Here is a 7,988-nt window from a genome sequence, read left to right on the forward strand (position 1 = left end):
ATCATGAAGATTCTTTGGATCAAGAATCAGTCTCTTTGTCAAACAAAAGTCTCAAGGAAGTTGAAGTTGTTTCAAATCATGTAGTCTTAGAATCAAATGACATGACAAAATTTTTGGAGAGAAATAATAAATCCAATGATGTTGGTGCACACAAGGGCTTGGACCTCTCTTTTTGTCTCTATGACTACATGTTTGAGCTAGAGGTTTGTGCATTCTTGGAAGAATGGGATGTTGAAAATGTCGATGTATTATTTTTAGAGGGATGACACTTGTAGAAAATGAAGATATACTTTGTGGTCAACATATAGAAGTGGTATCTACAACTAAGAGTAGGTTCCAAGAGTATTCAAAACCACTACATGAGGAAACACTAGAAGGAGATCAAATTGTAGATGGCCAAAATGCATCTGCAAATGACTTTAAGATTTTTTCAAATCCATTTTGTGATGAGATCCTAGAAGAGGATCAGGTAATGTTTTTCCATCAAACATCTGAGTATGGTTTTCATAAAATTTCAAACCCATCGTATGATGAGGATGGAATATTTTCAAGTGATGGGGATATTATGTCATTTTGTGAAGTAGGTAACTATGCTAATGAAAATGATGCATCTGATTTGTCAAATTTTAATGACCTTGCATGTGGTTGTGATGTTGATGTTGATGAGGATAAACATAGTTCATGTATTCCCAAGCATATTTTGCAAAATGATAAAGGGAACCTTGATGTTGATAAAAAAATTGTGTTCATACTTGTTCAAGATGGCTTGTGTGAGAAAGATATAGTTCACAATGAGTATAAATTTGAAAGTGTAATGGTTAGTGAAGGTTAATATTTTCAGGACTACATGACAAAGATTAAGGATAAATGTGAAGTTCATAACAACAATGATCAAAATCATAGAAGTTGTTATGAGGACCTTAACATTGATAAGGTATTATTTAACTTAGATGTGAATAATGGTGTGGGAGATGAATCAAATAGGTAGTCAAAAATACCTATGTACGAAGAATGTCCTCATCCTACACCTGAATGTCTACATGAAGTGCACAAGAATGAGTATTATAATTTTTTTTTGATGTGCAAACTTGTGACGAGGTCAAATCTACGATTCTAGCTATGTGGTGGAACTTGAATGCTTTTGGTTTTCAATTTAGTTAGTATATCATTTCATGATACATGATAATGACACATATGGTGAAAAATGTTGCATGCAATATACAAATGTTTTATTTGGTGAATGTAGCATATACCCCTCACTTATTGATGAAGAAAATAACATCCATTGTTTTAGATTTGTTTGTAAAGAACAAGATGATGGATGTAACATTGACAATGGTACATTAAGAATAATGGCTAGAGATGTTAATGGTGATTTGTATGATCAAGTGTTTGTTAATGGTATTTTCATATTTCTCATATTATTGCATGATGAAAATCGGCTATATGACAGAGGGAGATATTGTTTTTTCACTTTTGGTGGCCTGGGGCCTCCAAATGAAGATTGAATATAATTTTCAAAACATAGCATTCAATTCTAGAGAAGCCCAGTAGAGTAGGCACCTAGTCTGCTCCCTGAAGATTTGAATTCTTGCCATGCTCGTAGGGGGCATGCATTCCCGAGCTAGAGCCACCATTGGGACCTCAAAAATTTGGCTGATGATTCTATGTCCTTTCTTGTGAAAAATGACTACTACCCCTTTAAAATCTCTACCTTTTGAGAGTATTATAATTCCATGTGTTTTCTAGCCTAAGACAATCTAAACTAGATAAAAAAAATAATGACAAAGCCTTTGAGTTTCTACCTAAACCATGTTTGTATTGTTTGAAAACAAAATGAAATCTTTTACCCTAGCAAGATTTCGCCAAGACTTCATATAGTCACACTGAAAATGAAATCCTTGTATGTAAGAAAAATCATATCGGCATAGCAATACAAGCCAACAAGATGAAAATCATGTCTTGTCGAAAGCCAAAGTCATGCCGAAAATGGATTATCTAAGAGACACCTCCCATGTCTCTCCAAAATATGAATGTTGGTATAACAACAATGGTCTGTTAAAGCTGAAGAGATTCTTGCTAAAGGATCATATCTCACTGAAATGCAAATATCAGTGAGAGACCAAAAGTCTACCATGGTCGCAAGGGGTCTTGTCGAAAGTTGATGTCACACTAAAAGCAGTAAATGTTGAACAAAAGAAAGAAGGGCCCCACTTGAACAAGTCACTTCTCGGGTGGGCCAATAAAAATTCCCCTAATGGGTACCTACAGACACATGGATGAGGTGGGCTCGATGCACTTTCCTCCCGCATGTATTATTGTGCAATCACTTTACATGGGATCAACGATTGTCATCTTTGTGCGATTGCGTGACTAAACGAAGATGTATGACCAAGATAATTCTACAACATCACAGTGTTGATGAGACATTTCTAAATCTTGGTGATGACATGTTTCGGTGTGACTAGGTTTTGGTAAGTCTTTCCAAGTAGATAATTGAAGTCACATTTCCTACTGATGGGCCATTTTCAATGTAACTTCTGGTGGTCTTGGCGATGAGTAAAGGAGTCCAATGTGACATTAAAGTTTGACAAGATGATTCTAAGGGAGTGCAAAAGGCTTAAGTCTTGTCGACAAGCCATGACATGAAGTGGGGACCATAACTGACTGATGCTGACATGTCAAGTTGAAAGCCGGTGGTTGGTCCATGTTCGAGCTTCTGTGGCTCATGGGCCCCAAAGTTCAAATATGAATTACAATGGCTATCTCCCACCACCTCACATGTTCTTCGATGCACACATGAAACAACTATAGGGTAAGATAAAATAAAGGGATTTTGGTATTCCTCACCACCCCACAGAACATAAATGAGAACAGGGAAATACATTTAGGGAAGTATGAAAAGAGATGGCATGAGGACCAACCAACACAGTGATAGGGTTTCAGAATGTGTAGGGAAACACAATTTAGAGCATGAAAAAAAGATAGAGTGATTTATTGCAAACATAAATAGTATGTCAAGATAGAGACAGATCATATATTCCTTTTTCATAATCAATAGGGTAATAAAATGTTGAAATAAGATATTTTACAGATCAGATTTTGTGAGGAGATGCCTATTAGCTGCAGAGGAGATATATTTTGTAAATCAGATCTTCAGCAGGTTGAAGGAGCTAAGTGTCAGCAAAGAACCAAATTTAGCACTTCCTTCTTTCTATTTAAGAGGGTTGCAGGATTATCACATTTTTCAATCTGATAAGGGAGATCAAGCAAGCAAAAAGTAGATTCCAAATTATCTTTGATATCTACCACTTGTAGAGAAACAAAGAGGAATGTCTATCTATATCAAAAAGCCTAGAAAGATGTTTGTCTTTTCTTGTTAGTCGGTTACCTAAATTTTGATATTGTAAAAGGCCCGAAGCTTGTTGCATCCTCATTTTCTACAAGAGGATAATCAAGGCCTTATTCTGAAGCTTCTTCCTCCTCGCGATAAAAATAGATAATACATTTAGTTCTTAGAGAAGCCTGTATGTTTATCTTTCACCAAGGGTGAGTAGTGTTCAACAATGTTCATAGGTTTTGCAATGCAGTGTTGTGATTCAATTATATGTCCTAATTGTAGTAAAACTTGCAAAAGATAATGTGCACATATTCTGCAAATATAAAATATCTTGACATCCAATCTAATGATTTCTAAGTTGTTTCTCTTTACTTGTTATCTATAATCTTATATGAATCAATAAAATCAAGGTTTTTTTTGGTTCATATGTCTTCATTGTGTTGTTGAGTTTGAATAAATTCCAACTTCTTCTAAAGTAGAGGATTAAATCTGCTATTCTTTATTCAAGGGGTTCTATGTAGAGAGAAAGTACTAAGTTGCAGTTATGAAATTCATTTTATGATGTGATTGATATAAGCTATCAATCATACTAGGAAAAGGGTGGTGCAGAATATGCATATTTTGTATTGTAATAATGGTTCATCTAGCATCTAGCCCAATGGACAAGATACTTGTCGTGCCAAAACTTTCGGGCAAAAACGGAACAACAATTTTTTTTTTTTTTTAAACAACATAACTCATAACATAGTCTGCATTAAAAGAGATCAATAGAGTTTTGTCTTAATTAAGATGTGTAGAGAGTTGTTCTCTAAAGTTGGATTGAATTAACTAAATCAAATAAGTGGTGTTAATTAATGGAGATTAACTATTCTCAAGGGGGTTGTCGCATTTTAATTAGTTAGATTAATTTTCTTAGAATAAGCTACCATTAAATAAAGTCGCGAATTATTTAAATACCTAAATCGCTTTGAATTCATTTCTGACTGAACAATGATAAGGAATTCTCAATTTTTAAATTAAATGAATGATTGCGCACCAATTTCATTATTTAAATCTAACCGTCATAGGCTCAAATTTCACAAGGTCATTAGTCAAATAAATTCAGTTTTATCCTAATAAATTTTAATATTTCCCTAACCTTTTTATTTTGGCAATTTAATTCATCTGGCCAATGCTGGTCTCAAAGGCTTATGATTCATAAAATTAATTTACAATTTCCCCTTTTAAATTTTCCCCATTTACAATATAACCTAATGTCCATAATTAAATTGAGGATAATCTATTGACTAATTAAATAAATTAATTTGATTAAGTGTATAGTGTATCCAACTACATTAAATCTTCATTTTAAACCCTTTTGAAATAACTATATTAAAATTTTAATTCTCTAAGGAATATAAGCATATAATAATTCAATTATTTAAATAACCCTAAATATTAGTTAAAATATTAAAACTCAATTCAAATTTCCCATATCTAATTCAAAATTCTTTTAAATAAAGAAATCCCTTATTCATAAAATGCTAGCCCTAACCCGAAATTGGGTTAGGGTTGCATTCCTATTTATTACTCACTTTTGTTTTAATTTCTCCTCTTCTATTTAATTTAAATTAAACCCTAACCCGAAATGGGTTAGGGTTTGTTGCACCAAAATATTCTTTTCTTTTGTTTTAAATTGCAGAAATAAACAAGATAACAGAATTCTTTCTGAGACAGAATTTTGATATAGTTTATAGCAACATAATAGGCTTCAGAATTTAAATAAAATGTACATTGCTTATAGAATATTTGAATACAATAGCCCATATTTAAAATGGGTGAAATAATCCAACCAGTCTCTCATTCTTAATGATGAGGACTTGAATAAAAGAACACATTTCTTTATACAGAGAATAAAAGAAAACAACTTAGAGCTCTTTATTTACATTTTTTTTTTTGCAACAAATCATAGAATTACATTTTTGCTTTTCTGCATCTAAATAGAAAATCTGTATCTGAATAAAAATCTGCAACTCTTAGATTCTTTTCCCAGCAACCTACATACAGAATTTTAGGGTTATGACCATGGGGTGCTCACCTCCCAGCCTAGGCTTACTAGAAGCCACCCCCGAGCTTGGAGAATCAAGACCTAGAAGGGATTACAACCAAGCAACACAACAAGCAAAGGGGAAAATCAACACAACAGACACATCCCTTCCCAAGCTGAAACTCCATCACAAAATGTGATGTCTTACTAGGGTGGAAGTGGACCAAGTACCCTAGGGGAGAATTCTGCTAGATAGAACTTACAGCCAACTCATGGCATCCATGAAAGCATAACCAAAAATCATCCTTAACCCCTACACCCTTATGACCCCCAAAAAGGCAAACATGCCATATTTGCTCCCCTTATGACCCCCAAGTGAAATAACACAAAAGAAAAGCAGAAGGGTCTTATGGACAGACCCTTGAGATCACTCTCATAATGAGAGCCTCTCACCCTAAGGGCTGTCAAGCTCCTTCCACCCCCAAGAGAAATCTATCCTCCCAAGGAAAGGATGGTCTTGAACACTCCCCAAGCACAACAATACATAAAAAAAATATAAGAAAGAAATCACATAGATTTTTACAAGTACAACACAAATAAAGAAATACAACAATTTCCATTCAAGCATTCTAGAACATTTTTACATTTACATAAGAGGGAAAAAGTAACACCAACCTTGAACTGCTAGGAAAAATCTAGGGGAAAGCTTGATGAAGAGCTGCCCAATCTTCAATCTTTTTCTGCAAATACTTAGCCCAAATTTACTATCCCTAAAACTGGTTTTCCTCCAAAAAAAATCTCCAAGGATGGAGAGTGGGTGATTAGCTCACTAAGCTTCCATTCCTAGCCTAAGAAGGCCTCTCTCACTCCTTCCAACCTCTTGGATAGAGTGAGGGATCCCCCATTGGATTGGTCTTCCCTAGGTCTTACACACTCCCTAACCTAGGTTACTAGAGAAGGGAAATGGAATGGGGAAGAGGGATTACTCCCATCAAGAAGGTTATCCTACCAAGGATGGCACTCCTATAGATGGAATTCGTCCATCTTGGGAAAACCACTTTTTTGGGTGGTTAAACAAGTCCTAAGGGAAGGACACATGGCCAATTTTGACCTTCACCCATAGGTACCCCATGAGGCCTAATAGAAATGCTCTAAAATTGACTCTAGGAGTTGATTTGACCCTCAGAAAGTCCACCTAAAGTTAACCTACGGGTCAACTCTGAGTTGACCCTCCTTGTGGCTTACTAACCTAGATTTCTTGGTTCCTTCAAGGATAATTAGGAGATATAACAATTAACAAAAAATAAAACTCTCCAAAAAAGGTGACATGACAAATTGCCAACACAACATACTACATAGGTGTCAAGTGACACTACAAAATAATTCCACATCATAATACACACGTGGCAATTGTCCCTTAAACGATTTAAACAATTCAATAAATACAATTTACACTTATGCAACATTTTACATTTACGAATAAAATACAATACATATGGGGTGTTGCCTCTCCAAATAGACAACCCCTGGTTTTACGAACGCACATAGGCCTAGGCTTGATTCTCCATAATATTTCCATGGTCACATGGATAATTTCCTGCACATCTCAATTTAAACATTAGTACTTCCCAATAGCCTTATATAATATAAAACACATAATTAGAATACAATACATTCATTCTGCACAGACTTATCATTATAAAATATGATTTGTCACAAATCAAAGCAATTCATCATAATCCTCAAAATTTGATCCATTTACAAGATATGCAAACATATTTCTAGCATTATAACAAATCTTGAAATTCAGATAATAACATACATCGTCACAATTTTACCCTAATCTAGGATCATATAATATTCTATAACCACAAGGCATAGAAATGAAGCATCAATATATATCAATATTACCAAAATCATGGGACCATATAAAGTTCTATATCCATAGTGTGTCAAAACTAGCATCCATAATAGTTCCAATATGAAAATAACTGAAGAGATAGGATGGGTCGGGGTAGGGCCTCACATCCTCCCCCTCTAGGCATGAACGTCCTCCTGGAGTTCATCAAAAAGATGAGGGTACTGTGATCTCATACGTGCTGCATCCTCCCATGAAGCTGTAACCTCATCATAGCAATCCCACTGGACCCTAACCTGGTCAAGCTCTCGACCTCGAAGGGCCAATGTCCGGCGAGCCAAAATGCGAATGGGCTCCAAAGCTAGCTGCCCGTCCGACTCCACTTGCAAGGCATCCCAATCTAAAATATGAGACTCATCATAGATATAGTTTCTCAAAACTGACACATGAAACACATTGTGGATGCGTGATAGGCTAGGTGGCAAAGCTAGGTGATAAGCAACTGGTCCTATCCTCTCAAGGATCTCAAAAGGTCCGACAAAGCGAGGTGCGAGCTTAGAACCCTTTTCATAGCGGATCGGAGTCTTATGCAGTCGCACTCTTAGAAAAACTCTGTCCCCAATCATGTAACTCCGGTCTATCCTCTTTGTATCTGCATATTTCTTCTGCCTATCCTATACCTCTCTAAGGTGCTGTCTAATCCCAATTACCTGCTGCTCCATATCACGGACCATCTCAGGGCCTATGGCCACTCTATCCTCAAT

Source organism: Cryptomeria japonica, chromosome 10 (genome assembly GCF_030272615.1).
Source record: "Cryptomeria japonica chromosome 10, Sugi_1.0, whole genome shotgun sequence".
Taxonomy (NCBI): Eukaryota; Viridiplantae; Streptophyta; class Pinopsida; order Cupressales; family Cupressaceae; genus Cryptomeria; species Cryptomeria japonica.